General features: G+C 40.1%; 1 protein-coding gene across 1 annotated transcript in view; it reads right to left on the bottom strand.

Annotated features, from left to right (window-relative positions):
- Positions 1 to 23,728, bottom strand: part of chrm3b (cholinergic receptor, muscarinic 3b) — a 118,465-nt gene that overhangs the window by 6,809 nt on the left and 87,928 nt on the right. The gene's annotated exons all lie outside the window — the stretch shown is intronic.

Below are 23,728 nucleotides of genomic sequence, written 5' to 3'. Positions count from 1 at the left end.
TCAGTGCGCCTTTTCATTTTCTGAGAGGTTACAGTCACTCTAGAAACAGTTAGGTTGCTGCTCTTTGGTAAAAATGTTTTGAGTAGTTTTGTTTTCTTTATACTTGCTACAACATTAAGTGGAGACACCCATACCTTCAGTGTCACCACATAGTGATATTTAATCATTTCATTTTACATTGCTAACAACATCTGTAACTAACCTGTAATTAACACGTATTGCTCTCTCTCTCTCAGGCAATCTGATCTCATAAGAGATGTGTGTGAATTTGAATGAGTGAAAGCAATGTGGCTGGATTTCATTCGATTTCCTGCCAATAAAGTACTAAGAAAAGGTAGGGGGGGAAAAAACCCTCAAACACAGCCACACTCTATGATGGGACCATGACAAGGACACAGTTTAATGGATTTGGCCAGTTAACAAACCACACATGTTGAAACATATTGTTTATATATATATATATATATATATATATATATAATCGCTAGAAAAATCTTCCAGTGATGTTTCCACCCCGCATGTTTTCAAACTGCTAACTGAGTTACAGTATATTTTTAATAAAGTTTTAGTATAAATTTGAAGCTGCCCTGTAGTCGCTGGAGGCAAAACTCATTCAGCTGCCACTGAGTAGTGAGGGAGTAGAGCTGCTGCACACCGGAAATGTGCTCGCTCGTAAGTTCTGGCATACATGAATAGCCACCTGCAGGGAGAAAGAAAGGTCGAGTCAGGGTGCCGGAAATGAGGGAACATGGAGTTCCATGTCAGGTAAAGCAGCAGGAGACTTGACAGCAGTGCACCAGCAGGACAGCCAAGAGAACACAAGGAAAGAAAGATGGAGAAAGAGAGAGGGGCACAAGAATTAAAAGGGGAGGTAGAGAAAGAAGGAAAACAAATAAATGAAAACACTGCAAAAGATGGGTATCTGAGCAAGTGAAAATATCCTGAACATGGGCAATTTTAATCATATTTCCTATAATGAGATTAGTATAAATCAAACATAAGATTGTTCAGCCTGTTTTTAGATGCTTTAACTCATTTTAAGTTTTAATCTTTCGTATTCTATTGGCAGATCATTTTGCTTCTTTCTAGGAACACCGTACATTGGCCAATAAAACAAGACTGTTTCAAACTTGAAATGAGTAAAAAATGTCTAAACATAGCTTTAAGTATCAAATATTTGATTTACTGTAATCGTACAGTAGGTTTTACATGATCTTTTTGCAGTGTAAGACTGGACAGGTAAAGGAAGAGGGAGTTTGGCATGGAATACACACTATTATAATAGTGGATAACACCCAAATGATTACTGGCTTTCCAATTTCATGATTCTTAATCAGATTTGTGTTTATGCCGAACACCAGCTTGTGATTTCTTTCTAAAGAGCAAACAAATGGCAGAATCCATAGTTTTTACATAATGGATTCACTTTATGGATCACATCAGATTGTGATTAGATTGTTCGATTGCCTTTTAACCAGCAGAGGCGCTTTGGGGAAGACAGAGTCAGCCTGAGAGAGAGGAAACAGAGAGGAAAATTAATATAAAGGAATTTTTTCTCACAGTAAAACAGAGATCTGAGGCTAAAAGCCCTGTGTGGTTCTCTGTGCACTGTGTCAAAAGCAATGCAATGTATCATAACTCATAACACACTTCATACTGTCATTTATAACTTCTGGCAGTCAATCGACAACTCTTCTGGATGAAACCTTTGTTTAAAACCTCTATGGTGCACTTCCTTGATCTAAAACACCATTAGGTTGTGTTGTGGTTCACAGGTTCACAGGTTCACAGGTTCTAGAATGCCATTATATTATGAAGTGCATATTACAGGTTTTAGAGAACCATCATGGTGTATAGAGTACCCCACATGTACTAGAACGACAGTATGTTGTCTAAGTCTACTTCACAGGCTCAGGAATGTTCATGTTGTATAATGCACTTCACAAGATCTAGAACATACTTATGCAGTATGTACTTCAAAGGTTCTAAATGTCATTGTGATGTGTACTGTTCTTTACAGATTACAGATGTTATTATGTTGTATAGTGCAGGGGTTCCCAAACTTTTCCAGGGCAAGGCCCCCCAAATGGCATTAACATTTGACCGAGGCCCCCCTTTTGCAAGATGTCTTTAAAACACATTAAAAATACAGACTTCTGAATATATCCCCCTTTTAATCTTTACATTACATTACATTAGGAACTGATTGTGTGTGTGGTTGTCTGAGAGTGAGAAAGAGAAAACATACTAGTGGCAGGGATGGGCACACCAAATTGTTGAGGCCCCCTGGCGGCCCCCACTTTGAAAACCACTGGTATAGTGTACTTCATCGGTGCTAGAATGCCAATATTATGAACGGTGCATATCACAGGTTCTAGAATGGTATTAGGTTTTATAGTGTATTTCCCAAGTTCTAGAACACCATTATATTCTAGAAACTCTGAAGTTCACTATACAGTGTAATGGTGCTCCAGAATGGTACTAGGTTTCATAGTGTATTTTCCAGGTTCTAGAGCGTGATTATATTGTATAGTGAACTTCAGAGTTTCTACAATGCTATTTTGTTATACAGTGGACTTCACACTATGTTTTATATTGCAGTTCAGCATTATATTGAATAGTACCTACCTACCCACCTACCTACCTACCTACCCACCCACCCACCCACCTACCTACCTACCCACCTACCTACCTACCTACCCACCCACCCACCCACCTACCTACCTACCTACCCACCCACCCACCTACCTAACCACCCACCCACCCACCCACCTACCTACCTACCCACCTACCTACCTAACTACCCACCCACCCACCCACCTACCTACCTACCTACCTAACTACCCACCCACCCACCCACCCACCTACCTACCTAACTACCCACCCACCCACCCACCTACCTACCCACCTACCTAACTACCCACCCACCCACCCACCCACCCACCTACCTACCTAACTACCCACATACCTACCCACCCACCTACCTACCTACCCACCCACCCACCCACCCACCTACCTAACTACCCACCCACCCACCCACCTACCTACCTAACTACCCACCCACCCACCCACCTACCTACCCACCCACCCACCCACCCACCCACCTACCCACCCACCTACCTACCTACCTACCTAACTACCCACCCACCCAACCACCTAAGTCCTACCTACCTACCTACCCATCCACCCATCCACCTACCTACCTGTCTACCTGTCTACCTACCTGTCTACCTGTCTACCTACCTGTCTACCTAACCAACCACTGGGTCATTTCCGAAATGCTGATATAGCTTCAATGCTGCATGGTAGGTCCATTTAATTTACTGACTGCTTCACTGGCGTGGCTGCTTTTATCTCTGCCAAGCTCAGAGACATGTATAATGTTGGAATGCATATTTCTGAAACAACCAACTAAGAGTCTTAGTTATACTCACGTCATACACTTACATTAAAAGATAACATTGCTTTTTGAATGCATGGCATACCATCATTTTTATGTTTTATATATCAGTAACACTAATAATACTTTTCCAGCCATCATGAAAGTAGAAACAGGAAGTAATGTGACAAATTGAATCAATCATGTTACTTGGTATGGTGTGTAGCTTCCTCAGCTGAAGACAACCTTTTTTCAAGAGGACCAGGATTTCATGAGGTTAAATCCTGATGCTGTCACAGTAATCTAGGTGAACACAACTGACTTTAGAAATGAACAGGAAAAACATGCCAATTCCCCGCCACTAGTTATTTCTTCATTATCGCGTGACAGCTGCCCTCTTCCGTATACATGAGCTCACAGACGCCCATGATTGGCTACTGTTGTTATGATTGATAGGACAGAGTAATGGCATTGTTCCTACCCAGACAGCAGATCCCATTATGCTTTCTTAGACTCCACTGGGGCTGTCTAGATTTGAACTTGCAATCTCTCAAGGAGAGGGCAAATGCTTTCTTATTGTGCCATTCTAGCGCCATATTGGCTGAGTTTAATGGCTAATCGTTATGTTAGTCTGGCACAGAAAGACATTAATTCATTTTTGTAGAATAGTTATTATTAAAACAGCTGACATTACATGAACTCTTCCCTAGAACCTGTACCAGAGACAAACAATAAATACCTACCTTTGAACATCAGTACTTTCTCTATCTCTATCTACCTACACACACATATCCAAGAGACAGACAGAATTAGGATTAATCATCTTATCTCCTTTTATAAAAGAGCACAGGCAAGGTATGGGAACAAATGAGGGTCAAAACGTCAAAGCCTGTGCCTTACTGGAGTCGATCCCAAGCACCAACTGATTCTCCCGTCCCCTGAGATTTATTTATTTATTTATTTTTACAATTTCATTTCATTTAAAAACACTAAAATGCTGATTATTTAGCTAGAGATGTATATATAATATGGTTTCATAAAGACATGTATAGGCTAAATAACAGAACACTTAATCAAAAATTAGAGTTCTGGTACTTTATATTGAAGACGCTTACACATAGTGTCAGTGAACGAACTGAATAATTTAGCTGGAGTGGCGCTCCAGATTTTACAAGAACAGTGTTTAATCTTTCATGTTGCTGTCATACAGCGTTTCTTCATGAACGTCTGGACACTCTACAAGTCCAGTCTCTAAAACTGTCCAAGCTCTTGAAAATGCTTGAAAAACTTTATAGGTCTTTCAAGGCTGCTGTACACCTGCAGTATGTTCCACTCTTCCTCCCACTGTGATGCTGCCGTCATACATTATGCAGAATGTCAATGTTACACAGTGAGGTCAAGCATGTCCGGTCACCTCGAGACCTCAGTGCTGCTCCATTTGCTGAGATCAGAGCACAGAATGTGTTAAAAGACAAGAGTAGTGAGGTAGGATCTGATGATTTCTCTTAGTCACGTTCATTAAAATGTCAAACGTGAACTTGCTCTCAGTACCATGCTTAGAAAATCTGACCACTATAGCATTAATGCTATGCTCTACTGGAATACAGTATTAAATAGTGAAATACACGCCATTTCAAGGTGACTTGATTATAAAGAACAAGACTGTTTAGCCCAAACAGACACTGTCACAAGGCGGCTTTACAGAAATCCGAATGCAGATTTAAAGCCTTAATGAGGAAGCCGTAGACAAGAAAAACTCCCTGAGATGACGTGAGGAAGAAATCTTGACAGAATCCAGACTCTAAAGTGAGCCCATCCTCTTCTGGGTGACACCGGATAGTGGGATTGTACTTCATTACACATTTACAACTGAATATTATAAAGTCAAACAGAACTAAGTGTGGTGAAAGGATGTTCAGTATGAGCAGATTGTGAATAAGAGTCCTGGAATTCTGGCGAGATTATACACTCAAACGAGGGACAGAATTGGGCATAAACAATTTTTGGGACGTGCAAAACTTCAGAGACACATTACAGACCATCCATCCATCCATCCATCCATCAGACTGTAATCACGTTATTCTGGTCAAGGTCGCGTTAGATCGAGACCCTATCCTGGAAACATAGGGTGTGAAGTTCGAATACATCCAGGACGCCAGTCCATCACAGTAGGATGAGTGTATGTACTATATATATATATATATATATATATGTATTTTTACTGCATCGAGTTTCATCAATAACCTCCCAGAGACATCAATTATATTTGGATCACCGTCTGATCCCAAAGAATTTAATCAGGTGACTGAATGCTTAGAGTCAACGCTCCGCTACGCTAGATAAGGTAGCTCCACTTATAAGAAAGATAATTAGAGAGAAAAAGCTAGCACCCTGGTATAACGATCAAACGCGTACCTTAAAACAGACCACTCGACAATTAGAGTGTAAATAGCGTCAAAACAAATTGATAATATTACAAACAGTGCGGAAGGAGCGCCTCCTGAACTATAGAAGATCTCTTAGTGCTGCTAGATCAGTCTCTCTCTCCACCTTAATAGAAGAACACAAAAACAATCCTAGATTTCTATTCAACACGACAGCAAAACGAACTAGGAATAAGTCCACCACAGAAACAGGCACACAATCATTACATAGCAGCGATGATTTCATGAATTTTTTCACTAGCAAAGTTGAAAATATTACATATGAAATTCAGACTATAAATTTAAAAGCAGACAGTTTTATAACTAGCCCTGTAGATAATACTATAGCAAAATCAGATCAACAATTAGAATGTTTTGGTCCCCTTAGAGAGACTGAACTAATTTCATTAATCTCTTCAGCAAAATCATCAACGTGTATACTAGATCCTTTACCTACGTGTTTCTTTAATCAGATTATTCCATAAGTAATCAAACCCCTTGTAAAAAAATAATCAATTCCTCCTTTAGCACTGGTTATGTACCTAAATCATTTAACCTAGCAGTTATTAAACCCATGATTAAAAAATCTGACCTTGACCCCTGTCAGCTGTCCAGCTATAGACCTATATCAAATCTCCCCTTTATCTCCAAGAGCTTAGAAAAGGTTGTAGCACAGCAGCTACGCTCGTATCTACATAGGAACAACATTCATGAAATGTATCAGTCGGGGTTTAGACCTCATCATAGCACAGAGACAGCGTTAGTTAAAGTGATAAACGACCTACTACTGGCTTCTGATCAGGGTTGTGTCTCCTTGCTTGTGTTGCTTGACCTTAGTGCAGCTTTTGATACTATAGATCATACTATTCTCCTTGATAGCTTACAAAACGTCGTTAGCATTAAGGGAACGGTCCTCTCCTGGCTCAGGTCTTATTTGACCGATCGTTATCAGTTCGTAGATATAAATGGTGACTTCTCCACACATACCGAGGTTAAATTTGGTGTTCCACAAGGTTCTGTTTTAGGCCCACTGCTTTTTACTTTATATATGCTACCTCTAGGTCAAATTATTCGTAAACATGGAATTAGCTTCCACTGTTAAGCTGATGTTATGCCGTATGTTTCAGCGAAGCCAGACGACAGACAGCAACTTAATAAAGTTGAGGAATGTGTAAAGGACATTAGACGTTGGATGCTTATTAACTTCGTTCTATTTAATTCTGACAAGACAGAAGTACTTGTACTAGGACCACATGGAGCTAGAAGTAAGCTTTCTGATTACATAGTAGTCACCACTATATTTAACCGTGGGCATGAGGTACTTTTCCATACGGCTACCTCTCTGTGTGCACCAAAACCACCTCTGGTGTTTATTGCCAAAAAGCTCTATTTTGGCTTCATCTGACCATAGACCCCGATCCCATTTGAAGTTCCAGTAGTGTCTGGCACACTGAAGACGCTCGAGTTTGTTTTTGGATGAGAGTAGAGGCTTTTTTTCTTGAAACCCTTCCAAACACCTTGTGGTGATGAAGGTGACTTCAGATTGTAGTTTTGGAGACTTTCTGACCCCAAGACGTAACTAACTTCTGCAATTCTCCAGCTGTGATCCTTGGAGATGTTTTGTCCACTCGAACCATCCTCTTCACAGTGCGTTGAGACGATACAGACACACGTCCAATTCCAGGTTGATTCATAACATTTCCAGTTGACTGGAACTTCTTAATTATTGCCCTGATGGTGGAAATGGGCATTTTCAATGCTTGTGCTATTTTCTTATAGCCACGCCCCATTTTGTGAAGCTCAACAACCTTTTGCCGCACATCACAGCTATATTCCTTGGTCTTACCCATTGTTATGAATAACTAAGGGAATTTGGCCGATGTGTTACTTATCTATCCCCCTGTGAAACAGGAAGTCATTGATTTCCTGTTCCTAGTCAGCCAGGTGTACGAATAAAACGTAAAATATCAGTGGGAACATACTTTATATATATTTTTCTCATATGAATTCATAGTGGTGCCAATAATTGTTGCACACCTATATTTAACAAAGATTTGTTTTTGGATAAACCTGTGTTGTGTTTGCAATTGTTTGATATCCACGAGAGCAGAGTGTTTTTGTGAATTTTTGTAAATATATATAAAATATGAGATTTTCAAGAGTTTTAAACTTTTTAAAAAAAAAAGCAGATTAGGTGTTTAAGACTACATTATTTAATTTCATACACAAGATTTATGCACCCAGCACGGTTTCAGTAAAGTGCACCAGTGAGGAGGTGAGTGGCTGCCTGCAGATTCTGAGTGTTTTGCTCTTTGCTCACTCTGTGCCACACTGATTGAAATGCATCCAGTGAAAGTTCTAATCATCGTCTCACTTGTTCGGCACAGCGAAATTTAAAGCCAGATTTACGACGAATAGTGAGGTGTCTATATCCTCTGCAGCAAAAGCATTTACACACAGACTATCGATTCATATTAGGACATCTTATCCAGAAATGAGCAAAACAGAGTACACTTTCAGTTTCAGAGTACAGAACATGTTCTGAGGGGGCACGGTGGCTTGCTGTCTAGCTCGTTTGCCTCACACATCCGGGGTTCGGGGTTTGAATCCCGCCTCTGCCCTGTATGTGTGCAGAGCATGCATGTTCTCCTCGTGCTTTGGGGGTTTCCCCCCCCAATCCAAAGCACGTTTGGCATTGGCATTTCTAAATTGTCCGTAGTTTGTGAAAATGGGCAATGGGTTGGCACCCTCTCCAGGGTGTCCCCTGCCTTGTGCCCCGAGTTCCCTGGGATAGTTTCCAGGCTCCCCAGTGACCCTGTGTAAGATACGCGGTATGGAATTTGGATGGAACATCTTTCTGAGTTGTCGAGCTCCACATGATTTTATGGAGATGCTAGTGATCCTGACCCTCTCTGCTCTCCGAACCTGCCTGATCCATCCTGATCTTTACCTCGCTCGACCTCTCTCCTTCTGTTGAGCTACACGATATTAAGGAGACGCCAGTGATCCTGACCCTTTCTGCTATCCGGACCTGCCTGATCCATCCTGATGTCCTACCTCTGGATGGAGCTCTCATCAACTGGAAGCTGCATTCTGCCACTGAGGACGACCCCAAGCAGTGCAGCCTGGAGATTTCTGGGGATGGTACCACTTGAAGTACCATGCAAATGGTTTTGGACCTCAATTTTATATGGACATTTTCGCTGTGGTTGCTGGGACTACGGTTGCAGCGATGGCCTTGGGACTGCAATTACCACATGCAGTTTTACACTCAGGTCTCCTTTAGTGAACGGTGGATTAGTTCAACAAAACAGACTTCATATAAAAAACCATAATAAACTTTCCTTTGCTTTCACACTATCCGTTGTTACCCAGATGAGGACGGGTTCCCTTCTGAGTCCGGTTCCTCTCAAGGTTAATTCCTCATTTTATCTTAGGGAGTTTTTCCTCGACACCGTCACCACCGGCTCGCTCAATAGGGATAAATTCCCACACTTAAAATCTGTATCCTGTGTTTATATATTTCTGTAAAGCTGCTTTGAGACAATGTCCACTGTTAAAAGCGCTATACAGATTAAACTGAATTGAACTGAATTAAAATGTCATACATTTTAAACAAAATTCGAAATAAATGCCTCAGAAGACATTGTTTGGGTCAGTATTAGCATCTGTACATCGTCGGCTTGAAAGTCCACATAAAATCCACCCATCCATGCATTTTCTGTACCGCTTGGCCTACACAGGGTCGCAGGGAGCCTGGAGCCTATCCCAGGGGACTCGGGGCCAAAGGCGAGAGACACCCTGGAAAGTTGCTACTATATAGAAATAATAACATATTAATATAAACCTGGATTTAATCAACATCTAACAAATCAGATTCATGCTGTGGAATACACTGACATCAATTATGGAGAAGGGTCATTAATATAACTGATTAAATTGTTCAATTAGAAAGTAAACAGATGGGTTAGGAGCTGTTTCTTAAACGCTTCATCTCGCTCTGTAGTGATCAGTAAACAGAGACGACATTCTGTACACTCCAGGCTTCGCTCTTACTCTTCTGAAGAGCAGCACGGAGAAACAGAGACCAGCTTCAGGCATGTGCAGTGTACAGTCAGTTAGCTATACACACACACACACACACACACACACACACACACCCTGCTGAGAGCCTGGGGGATCGATAGTTCAGTACACTTCACACAGTCAGTATATTCTCATACAAATACCTATCCACTCTCCTGTCCGTCAACTGCTGCACCTATCATTTTGATGCATTATAATCTGCAACTTGTCACACACACACACACACACACACACACACACACACACACACACACACACACAATCGACCTTGTTTGTATACATTGCTGAGAATGATTGTAGGGAATAACTAATAGGTCTGAGAAATGGGGCTCATGAGTGCAGCAACAGAAATTGCAGCCTATTGAGAGTTCGAATTGCAACATTGCGAAAGCCAGCCAGCCATCAAGAGCCCAATAGAGCAAAACTGGCCATGCTGTCTGGGTGAGAGGGCTCGCATTACTCTCTCCCCTGTCAATCAGAGCAACACTAGCTAATTGTGGGTGTCTGCGAACTTGTTTATGTGGAAGAGGGCAGACACTTTCCTTCGAGTGTGTTCAGCTGTCCTGTCATGTAGCATGACAGCAACCGCAAAGGTCCTACACACACACACACACACATGAAATGATATAAAGCAAACATAATTGAATGGAATATAAGGAATGTGAAAACATTTTTTTGAAGTGAAATTGAAAAATCCGTCTAAAAGTTTCCAATAGGGCTCCATCTGCTTACAAGCCTAAATCTGGTTCTAGTAGAAATCAGAGTCAGAATTTGCATTGATAATCAATACACACAACGAAGAAAATGCATGAGCATGTGTGTCTGTGTCAGACAGAGAAAGAGAGAGAAAGAGAGAGAGAGAGAGAGAGAGAGAGAGAGAGAGAGAGAGAGAGAGAACACCACCAAGTCAAACCAAAAGAAACAAAAGAAAAACAAAAGCTCGGCAGGAAATAAACTAAAAGCACAAAACGACTTCTACATGCAAAGCATCATTTTAACTGAAGTGACGTGGGTTCCCCGATAATGAAGGAATAACAAATAACTTAAAGAAAAACGTACGTTAAGTACGAGCCTCTTTTGCGAGTGTTTCCTGAAAGCCTTCGTTATCAGACATGTAACAAACGAGTTGTAAGTCATTCTTCGTTAACTCCGTCCAGCCCAAGTCTGGCAAAAAGCCACGCGAATCGATAGTCAAACAATCGATTCGCAGTCTAGAGGTTCATTTAAAAGACGGATCTGTGATTTAAACAGCATAAACAGATGAAGATAGACAGGACTGATACACAGTGGACAATAAATCCATGAGTAAGCAATCGGAGCGTATGTTTGTTCGGAACATACAGACTGCTTACACTACAGTCAACAGTATGTAAAAACATATCTAATCTACTAACTCCACTTAGCATTGTTCCCTTACATCTCGACGGATCTGATCTGGGTTCGATCCTGAGCTTGAGTGAAGATGAAGAGTTCAGTTTTATTCCAGGGCTTTGAATATACATGATCAAACTGCGTTAATCCGAATCTATTCATTCACGTGGAACTAATGTGCACAAGAAAACAAAGTGAAGCAAGTAAATTCAATTCACTTATTTTTCAGCGTACAAAACCACGGCCAAAGGATGTACAGCCTACAATAGCTACGCTAAAAAGAAAAGAAAAAAAAAAAAAGCATTTAAGTGAATTTACTTCATGCAAATGTGTACATCTGTTCCATACAAATGAAACTGATGTTACTTCAACAGAAATTCAGCTCTTATACTTGTTAAATTAACTTGTTGGTTAACATGTGAACTGACTGACATGAACACGGCTTTAAATGAAGTTTGGTTCATTTGTTCTGATGCTGCTAATATGATTAATAAAAACAACGTTGTGGCACGGACCATTCTACTAATAACGATAACACTAGGGCAATGGATCACGCTCACTCTATCTAACTGCGAGGACTTTTGTATAGAAATTAGCGACCTCTGATTTGTGACGTAGAACTGTACGCGTGATCAGAATGACGAAGGACGAGTTTACGTACAAAAGCGTTTTGAGAAACTCTCGTTAATTAAGGAACCTTCTTACGAACGAGATAACGAAGTACTTAGTCAGTACGTTTACACGGACGACAATAATCCGATATTAACCCGATTGAGACGATACTCTGATTAAGAAACTAGCATGTAAACAGCGATTATTGATGACCTTAATCCGACTAAAGTCATACTCGAAGTAAACACAAATCGGATTAAGACGTGTGGAGTATTCCTGTTTTAGTCGCGTTATCGACGTGCGTTACAGACATGTACACACCTTAATCACACTATTAACGTCGTGTGGGAGTTTTCACGCATTTTGCGACAGGACACGTACACACACGGCAGCGCTCGACCGTTTGACGGCAAACAAGAGAGCACGGCTGCGTCCCAAACCGCGTACTTACCTGCTACAGTATATAGAAGGAGAAATACAGTATTTCGGCTACTATATAGTAGGTCAGTACGCGGTTTCGGACGCAGCCCACGGCTTCAAGCAGTCGCCTATTTGCACGTACAGCACGACAAATAATTAACCGCACTTGAAGCTTTCGTAAAATTAAAAATCAAACACCCAAAACTGTATACGGCCCCATAACGAAGACGAACTGTATGTCGATGCGTGAAATTCTGGAGGGAACGTCGGACGGCGTGGCGTGGGGACGTAATGACGTGTGCCGTTAATCGCTCTATGTTCTATAACGTAAAACAGGAACATGAAAGGAGTATTCTAAAAGCGACTCATGTAAACACCTTAATCAGAATATTGTCTTATTCAGAATAAGGTCAGTAATTAGATTACTGCTCTCCATGTAAACGTAGTCAGTGTTAGGAAAGTTTTGAGAAAACTATCACTGGATCATACTGAATTAGGCATGAATCGTATCGTATCGTGTGAAAGAAGGAGAATCACACCCCCTGGTTTCTATAAATAAAAACGACTAAAGAGCTAAAACCAAATCCATATTTTCCATGACCATCCTTCGCCTTGAAAGCTGCATCGCTTCTCTTATGTATACTGTCATGCAGCCATGGAAATCACCTGCATTACGTTTTTTTTTTTTATAACCTTCTTCTGAAAAATTGCTCTATTACTTAATCACTAGCTTTGTTTTCTTTGTAATGTTGACTTTTTTTTCTTTTAGAAACAAAAAAAGAACACTTGAACAGTAATGCAGAAAACAAAATAAACCTTCAAGGCAAATATTTTTAAAATGCGGTAAGTCTTTTTGGACGGACGGACGGACAGATGGATATACTGTACACCTATAACATGGAGTCTAGGTGAACAGAATGTGTATGTATGTACACTATAGGCACTTTGGAAGGCTTCCATGAACACACTCAGGCTCGGTTGTGATGAACTCAATATATGAAGTGCACTATATTAAGCCAGCAGTCCACTTTCATCATATAGCGAAGATCGGACCGGGGCACGTGAATGCAGCGATTGTTGGATTTACTTCGTGATTTACTGGAATGCGATCCACCCTAACATCGAGTTTGTGTCAATGCATCCCCAACACTGATACACCCTCAAGAACCAGTGCAGTGCAAGCCTGTACCTCGTCAATGCCACTGAAATGTGCAATTTGGAATGGGGCGTAGGTATGATAGTATGTGTGATAGTATTTCCTAACCCCATATGCAGTACACACATACATATACAGTATTACTGACTGGACTGGTAAACAGATGGATACTCCAGAGCTTTGCCATGGCTGTGCTTTAATGTGATGCATCTTTCTAATAAACAGCCAGCTCAAGCTTGCTTTGGCCACTACATGACCTGAAGAACCCACCATTCTTCATTTCTGAAGCCTTTACTTTATTCACACCTTTATTTTCAGGTTGTCTACCATGAAACAATAACCCTTATTTCATTACATCTCGCAGTTTTGATTCGATACTGAGCGGCTCACGGGGATCGCTTCTCCTTCATGAGCTGAAACCCGAGGACACGTTTCTGCATTGAGCCACTCTTGTAAAATAAGTGAAATCATATCGCTGAATGACACCTGGGACTGGAATTAGATCAGAAAGAGAAAACCCTCTGGCAGTAGCGAGGTGGTGAAACCAAACAAGCCTGGCTGTAATAAGGTCCTAAAACATTATATATCGGCAAATTGGAAAGCTAAAAGTATAACTGCTATTTCTTTTCTCTTTTTTTTTTCAACATTTCAACTCCGTGAAGAAAATGATTAATTCCTTCTCCGACATGTCTAGCAAAACACCAATTGCTGATATCACCTTCCCTCCGAGAAGCTGCAGATTAGCCTGTTTACTCAGAATGACATGATTGCATGACTATTATGCTGTGTGTGTGAGTATGTACATGTGAGGCAGAAGTCTATCTGGACGGGAAAGTTGAACAGAACCAACTTTCATAGACTGTAACTATGTTAACATGTCCTCTGTTGCTTTTATCTCTCCTGAACTGCCATGCTAACGCCAGTGTCTCATTTCACACTGATATGATGTGTGTAGTCACTCGAGCTCAAGATTTACATAAGACCAGAGAGAAACAGACAGCTGTAGGATAAATTCTTGATTTTATATGTCAGAGTTTTACAGCTTTTGCAACTTTAGTTTCTCTACAGTTTGGTGATTTCTGAACGCTAGGACAACTGTTTGTGTTTACAGCCATGATAATTGAAGCGCATTTCATGTATCAGCAGCAAACAACCCAAAGCACTTTCTGGTTGGCAAAAATATGCCGTTTGATGATGAAAATCTGATTTGTAAGCCGATTGCAGGAAACACAATCTAATCTCAGACTTGAACCTGTGTAAATACTACACCGCAATCCACATTCAATTCTGTGGAGAGATAGCTGCTACCCCGGGCTAATTTCCATTATCATCAGCACTATCGATTTTAGCATACATTCCCTCGCCGAAACTATTGGAACGGCAAGGCAAATTTTTTGGGGGGGTTTTTATTTGTTGTTGTTGTTTTTTTATTTGTTGTGCTATACTACAAAGACTTGGTTTGAGATCAAAATACGGATATGAGACGAGAGTTTAGGATTTCAGATTTTATTTCCTAGTATTTACATCTCGATGTGTTAAACAACATAAAACATAGAAGCTTTTTTTTCGGCACCCGATTTTTAGGCGAGCAAAAGTACAGGAACAGATAAGGAACAGATAATTCTTGAAGTAGCCTTGAAGTGAAATAGCACTTAATATTTCGTTGCATATCCCGTTCTTGCAATAACTGCATCAAGCCTGAGGCTCACTGACATCATCAATCTGTTGGTTTCTTCTTCTGTGATGCTTTTCCAGGCTTTTACCACAGCTTCTTTCCGTTGTTGTTTGTTTCGGGGGGTTTCTCCCTTCAGTCGCTTCTTCAGGAGGTGAAATGATGCTTAATTGGGTTAAGGTCTGGTGATGGTCAGTCTAAAACCTTCCATTTTCCACCCGATGAAATCCTTTGTTGAGTTGGCAGTGTGTTTTGGATCATTGTCTTGCTGCATGCCAAAGTTCCTCACAATTAATTTGGAAGTGTTTCTCTATAAATTGGCAGACACAATGTTCCTGTAAACTTCTGAATGCATTCTGCTGCTACCATCATGAGTTACATGATCAGTAAAGATTAGTGAGAATGTTCCAGAAGCAGCCATGCAAGCCCAAGCCATGACACTACCTCCACCATGTTTCACAGATCAGCTTGTATGTTTTGGATCATGAGCAGATCCTTTCTTTCTCCACACTTTGGCCTTTCCATCACTTTGGTAGAGGTTAATCTTGGTTCCAGAACTTTTGTGGCTCATCTCTGTATTTCTTTGCGAAATCGAATCTGGCTTTCTAATTCTTACTGCTGAAGGGTGGTTTGCATCTTGTGGTACGCCTCTATATTTCTACTCACGAACTCTTCTTCGAGCAATGGATTGTGATACTTTCACCCCTGCCCTGTGGAGGTTGTTGGTGATGTCACTGACTGTTGTTTTTGGGTTTTTCTTCACAGCTCTCACAAAGTATCTGTCATCAGCTGTTGTTGTTTTCCTCGGTCGACCCATTTGGTGTCTGTTGCTCAGTGCACAGTGGTTTCTTGTTGTATTGGCTACACCCAGTGTTTGTTCAACACCAAAATGACTTGCTTTTCTCCCATAGACAGCTCTCTGATCTTCATGTTGGCTTATCCATTTAAACAACAAATGCAGTATTCACAGGTGAAACTGAAGGTTAAAACCAAGAGTAGATGTTCAGAGCTATTTATTGTTTAAACCATCAATCTAACAGGACACACCTGGGTAACAAGAAACACCTGCCAGTCACATGTTCCAATATTTTTTGCTCACCTAAAAATTGAATGGTCTGCACTCATATAGCACCTTTTAACCTTAGCAGTTCTACAAAACACTTTACACTGTTTCTCATTCAGCCATACACACACCAGTGGCAGCAGAGTTGCCATGCAAGACACTAGTCTGCCATCGGGAGCACCTTTAGGTTCAGTGGATTAGTGATTAGTGGACAACCCGCTCTACCACCTGAGCCACAGCATTTTGGCCTTATACAAAATGTGCTATGTTCAATGTCATTTAACACATCTACATGGGAATAAAAGCTGAAATTATAAACTCTTTCCTCATATTCATCTTTTGATCTCAAATCCAAAATGTCTTCAGTCTAAAGCTAAAACAATTGAATTGGCCTTGCCGTTCCAATACTTTCAGAGGGGACTGTATTTGCTCCATTATTCAAATGTTTCATTTACTCCAGTCTGTCAGGATCATCCATTTTGTCACACACCGTAAAGAAAACTACAAGAAGAACACTAGCTCCAAGCTTATCCAGTGCTGGTCTTTAATGTGACCTTTTGTCCACCAAAACGAGCATAACCTAATTAAAATCACTGCTCATGTTCAAGCCCATAAATTGGAGATCGATCCAAACGCTGCAATTCATGCAGGCTGTTCAAAGCACCTGTGTCTCACATGCAGAACAAATCAGCTATTGAGCCAGCCTGACAGATGGCCACCACACCATCAGGGATCTTTATGTAACGGTCATTCAGTCCCTCATGGTAGAGCTGTGTCGTGTTGATAATGTTCTCCAAGAACAACAACCAAAAAAAAAATAATCGGCAGCTAACATATAATAATGTCTAAAAATAAGCTGTGTAAAATGTCTCCATAATGTCTGTACTACATAGGCTGCTTATTGTGAGAATATGCATGACTATGCTTATTGTGAGAATGTGCGTGGATTAGGAAAATGAATGGATTTAGCCAACAATATCACTGCTACTGAGGTCAAATTTAAATAGACCACTTTTTGTGTATGCCAGTGCCAAGAAGTGTGTCACACAAGTCCATTGTTATTGTCAATTAATCCACAGCCAGAGAAACAACATCAAGGGAAGGAGTGGTATAAAAGCCACACCTCCTTTTTTGGGACTGACATACACAGAGGCCACACCTCCTTTTTTGGGACTGACATACACAGAGGCCACACCTCCTTTTTTGGGACTGACATACACAGAGGCCACACCTCCTTTTTTGGGACTGACATACACAGAGGCCACACCTCCTTTTTTGGGACTGACAGACACAGAGGCCACACCTCCTTCAGTGATCCTGACAGGCACAGAGGCCACACCTCCTTCAGTGATCCTGACAGGCACAGAGGCCACAGGTGAAGGATTGTGTAGTGTGTGCACCTCTGCGACTCGTCTGGAAGCAATCTCATAGTGTGCCCATTCTTACAACACCAAGCAACTGAGCACAACTGATTCAAATCATCTGAGATTTTGAAAGTTGTGTAATGCACACTCGATATTCACCTTCATTACACATTTTCAGCTAATATGGAACCAGTGGCTCTGAGCATGCATTAACAGTGCCAGCAGGGCTCACTACAGCCTTAGTCCCTGTATGCCTGTATGGCTTTGGTTGCATTATGCATGCTGGTAAGGCTGAAGGACGAGCGGGGTAACCCTATGGGCAACGGTGGAGGTGCGACAGGCAGTAAAATACCATGGTAGGTCAACACCTACCTGTGTAATTTATGGAGAGTGGAAGAATTGAACAGCATTGCTTCTCTGCCCGTAAGCAGGACTTTTCCAGCAGTTTCAATGTCACATATAGTACATTGTCTGCAAAGCATTGTGGGTAAAAATCCAGAATCTCTGCTGAATTCCAGGACTTTTCACTATTGTTATTTAGCCTGCTCTAATAGAAAGTGGCACAGAGATAAATATTGAAACAGCTATAAATTTCAAAGCAGTGACACTGACCACAATAATGTATTTGCCCAAAACACACAAAAAACCCATTTGTCAGGAGAATCCTGTTAAAATCTCCTTTTTTTTAATTTCCCACTCTCATTGTGGCGATACTAAGACAGTGCTTTCACTTGTGATTGGTTTAAACTGTGCATTTATTATATTTGCAAGTGCCATTTTGAGTGTATTTATTTTACTTGATGTCAAATTTATATTGATTTTCTACACTAGTGGTAATTATTAGAGCAGCTGCTGAAACTAAATACAGCTCTGTCAGTAGTTTGGATGTAAAATGCAAAAGCTGTAGGCGTTGGGGCAGCCAAGTTTTCTCTCGTTTTGCTAAGATGGATTATGTAAGTTCATATTTGAGCAATTCTGCTTTAATAGCTCTGTGCGTGTGAGCTTTTTTTTTTTTTTTTTTTAATGTTTGTGCAATTTGGCGAAAAGAGGTGCTAAGCTGAACTATGAAAATTCATACTTGAGCAAATTATTATATACTAGTATATATTAGTATATAACAATACTAACGCTAATACTAATAATAACGTTGTTGTTATTATTATTATTATTATTATTATTATATAAATACAAGGTTTCCAACGGTCTCCAATGGATTAATCACAAATCAAGCAACAGTAATACAGTAATACAAGCAACCCAAGACTAAGAGAATAAAAAAAAAGTATTAGTGTGATTTACTTTGTGTAATTTAGTTTGATCGATGACTGACGGTCACCTGACCCAAGATCTTTGAGTTTAGCCCTTTGATTACAAACTGGGTTTGCCCCGTCTGACTGTAGGATATGACCGCACTCTTCTTCCTGCTTTCAGCATGCAATGAAAACCTTCTTTACACACAGCGAGCTTAGACAAATGTAATCCATTGTATTATATAACAGTCTAATCAATAGTAAACAAAGACACACATACAAATAGTAGCCCGTTACTACCAACACACTGGTTGTCAAGAAACCTGCGTAGACAGGCGAGTATGCAGCACAAACGGCAGCCGGATGTACTACTCTAAATATCGACGTTATAGAGAACTTCTGAACTTCTGATTAGTGCATAAACATGCGTGTTTTGTGTCACCTTGTGTATTGTGGCCCTTTTCATTTCTTGCTGAAACAGGATTTCAAGAAGAGTCAGTGAGGAGAAAAGGTTTACATAATTACCAAAAGTCCTCTAAAATGTGTGAGACATCCCCTCTTAACTCACTCTAATGTGCTTCCACCACTGCCAAATATCAGATTAGCCCACAATGCCGAAAATCAACCACCAGCCAGACAGCAATCAGGCCTCCCAGGAGTATATCCAGGAGATATGCAAACTGAATTACATAATGGATCCTGTTTTATTCATTTCTTCATAATAAAGTTGCCCAATTTGATGTATTCGGGCCATCTGTTCAACTCCCTCTCAGTCTCAAGAAACACATTATGTGTTTCTATTATTACATCAATTAAAATAATATTTCATGCTACAACAAGATCAGACTCGATAAATGAAGCTCCTGAGGAAAATAAAATAACAGATGAAGGTGATTTCCCTGACAAGCCGTTTTGATAAAATCGCGGGAACGTTAATAATAAAAATGTATACATTAACAATCAAATGAGTCATATGAATAATAACTATTAATATTATGAATGGTCATTAACATCTTGTTAATGCATACGGTTAAATAATATCAAAACTTCAGCAGTATTTCTAAACAGCGTTTATGTTGTCTTTTTGTACACAGTGTAGTTTAACCAAAACCTTAGGCTATTTAAATAACTTGGGACAAATTGCACCAATAACAAGTTGCTTTGAGATCACATGATCTAAACCAAACCAATTTATCAGTGTGATGTTATAAAAATGGGGATGATGATGAAATTGGAGGAGGAAGATCCATTCATGTAAACAAAAGATTTTTATTAATACGGCAAGTCACGACACTGATTAGTACTATTAATACGATTTATATATGACTCTGAAGCTGTATTATGTCCTGATGCACTAAGGATTAGTGCATGCATTAATTCATCATTACGTAATCATTAGTTAAGTATTACTATATTGCTTATTTGTAGACATTATAGTAATATGTTGTGTACATTCTCCTACTTCAGTCAATATCTTCATCACTATTTTACCCTAGAGCTTTAGCTTCTGACTCTGATATCCTTTCAAGTCTTGAACAATTGCGAATGCTTTTACATAAGTGTGACGGCATTAATGTAGTACGCAAAACTACTGTAAATCAACATTTTGCAAAGTCACAGGGGCAGGAGTGCTCCCATCCCATAGCTCTGGGCGAGGACCAAGCTGTTGTCTTGTTTGTGTCAGAGTGGCGTGTTGTGAACAGAATGATAATAGAGAGTAAGATAAATCACAAAACTGTCTGGAATGGCTCTCTGTGGTATGAGGGCAGGCAGGAAGGAGGAATATGTGTCTGTCAGGATGTTTAAAATGGCATAATTATTGAGCTGATGACCTTTCATATCCACATTGGGCTGCATATTAACATTCTCAATTTGGGAAGTCATCTACAAAACATGTACAGCCACAATGCGAGGCTTCTTTTAGAGACCAGTGTTCATGAATTAGTTTTTAGGCATTGTGTCTGGGCTGTTTGACCTCCTTGGTACTTTAACTGCTCCACTGCAACATCTCGGAAAACCTTTAAATCCCAAATTCTTTAAACTGCAATGAGTTAATAACATTTTTATTAGGACAAATGGATGGATGCACATATATGGATAATTGGATGGACGGATGGACAGATGGATGGATACAGATGAAGGAACAGACAGAGTGGAAGTGTAATAGATGGATTGTTGGGTAGAGCAGATGGATGGATGGATGGATGGATGGAAGCTTGCATGGATAAATGAGTGGATGGACATATACAGATATCCTTGTATTTGCTTATATATGAATAAATGTAAATGTAGATATATACAAAGAAATAGATAGAGGGACAGAACAAAAGATGGATGTTTGGGTAGGAAATATGGATGGATGAGCATATAACGATGGATGGATAGATGGATGGAAGGATGGATGGATGGATGTAATATAGGGATGGACAGATGGAATAGATGGATGGACAGATGGATGGAATATATGGATGGACAGATGGAATAGATGGATGGAATATATGGATGGATGGATGTAATACAGGGATGGACAGATGGAATAGATGGATGGATGGATGGATGTAATATAGGGATGGACAGATGTAATAGATGGATGGACAGATGGATGGAATATATGGATGGACAGATGGAATAGATGGATGGAATATATGGATGGATGGATGGATGATGGATGGATGTAATACAGGGATGGACAGATGGAATAGATGGATGGATGGATGGATGATGGATGGATGGATGGATGGATGTAATACAGGGATGGACAGATGGAACAGATGGATGGACAGATGGATGGAATATATGGATGGACAGATGGAATATATGCATGGATGGATGTAATACAGGGATGGACAGATGGAATAGATGGATGGATGGATGGATGTACTATAGGGATGGACAGATGGAATAGACGGATGGACAGATGGATGGAATATATGGATGGACAGATGGAATAGATGGATGGAATATATGGATGGATGGATGGATGATGGATGGATGTAATACAGGGATGGACAGATGGAATAGATGGATGGATGGATGGATGATGGATGGATTGATGGATGGATGTAATACAGGGATGGACAGATGGAATAGATGGATGGAATATATGGATGGATGGATGGATGATGGATGGATGTAATACAGGGATGGACAGATGGAATAGATGGATGGATGGATGGATGATGGATGGATTGATGGATGGATGTAATACAGGGATGGACAGATGGAATAGATGGATGGATGGATGGATGATGGATGGATGGATGGATGGATGGATGTAATACAGGGATGGACAGATGGAACAGATGGATGGAATATATGGATGGATGGATGATGGATGGATGGATGTAATACAGGGATGGACAGATGGAATAGATGGATGGACAGATGGATGGAATATATGGATGGATGGACAGATGGATGGAATATATGAATGAATGCATGGGTGGATGCGGAAACTGTATTATGAGGAACAAAAGGGAGAGAGATGAGAAATTATAGTTAATTATCTAGGAGAAATCCAGAGATTTAAACATGGTCTCCAAGAGGTAGTAGCTTTTAATTGTTGCATTTCCAAAATGCTTTTCCAGAATTCCAAAGCCGGGTTTAGGGGAAAAAATCTAATGTAAAACCATAATCAAAATTCTAACAGGCAAGATAGTGTTAAAACAATGATGACTAGATAAGTAGGAACTGGACGCCAAGAACGCAAGGAACCTGTAAAACAGCAGACTCTTACCCATGAAAGACTCGGCCATTCCATAACCCTCCATTTCTTCTTTTTGAGCCATTCCTTGGTGGATTTACTAGTGCGCTTAGGATCATTATCCTGTTGAAAACTCCACTTTCGGTTTAATGTCAACTTTTGGACAGATGGCCTCACATTATCTTCAAGCACTCTTTGATATGATGCAGAATTCATAGTCGAATCAATGAATGCAAGCTGTCCGCATTATTTTAAAAGGCCTGGTCTTTGCCTATATGCTCATTGGCAAACTGTAGTCTTGCTTTAATGTTCTTTTCAGACAGCAAAGGTTTTTTTTTTTTTCCTGGCACGCCTCGCATACAGGTCAAATTTGTGCAATGTCTTTCTGATTGTAAAAGCATGCACGTTGACGCTGACAGTTGCAAGGCTTGTTGCAAGACAGATCCTGTGATGAAATTTGGGGGTTCTTGGAGATTTCTTTTTGCATCAGACGGTCTGCTCTTGGGCTGAATTTGCTGGGACGGCCAGTCCTTTAGAAATCTCCAGTCGTTTGAAATCTCTGCCATTTGTAGATGATTTTCCTTACAGTGGAACGATGTATTTCAAATCATTTGGAGATGTTTTTAAATCCTTTGCCAGACTCATAGGCATCCACAACCTTTTTTTCTGAAGGCCTTACAGAACTCTTTAGATCACATAGCTCAATAACAAAGGGAACACCAGACACTAGATACGAGAGAGGTATAAATAAGACCGGTTCCACCTGCACTGCCTGAGCAGGTTCTAATCACTGGCACCCCATCTTCAACACCTGCTTCTAATTATATTGATTTGAAGGTGTGATAAATGTAGGGGTGTGCTTACATTTTCCATGGGACTGATCTGTTTTTTTTTTTTTTTGTTCATTTAAATTACTAAATGTCAAAATGTCAATTTTATGAGTCATTTGATAGAGGGTAACAACTTTATTAATGGGCATTGTTTCAAAGAGGATCAAATGTTTGCTTGTCCAAATATGTATAAAAAACAACAATTGCCATGGGGTGTACTTATTTTTTCACATCACTGTGTGTGTATATATATATATATATATATATATATATATATATATATATATATATATAATATAACCTTGGATGGTGGATTATATAACCATATTAATGAATTTAAGTGTAAGGTGAATGTATATACTGTAAGTTGGGAAAGCAAAACAATAACAAAAAAAATCA

Source organism: Ictalurus furcatus, chromosome 13 (genome assembly GCF_023375685.1).
Source record: "Ictalurus furcatus strain D&B chromosome 13, Billie_1.0, whole genome shotgun sequence".
NCBI lineage: Eukaryota > Metazoa > Chordata > Actinopteri > Siluriformes > Ictaluridae > Ictalurus > Ictalurus furcatus.
This window is presented reverse-complemented; position numbering and strand designations above follow the sequence as displayed.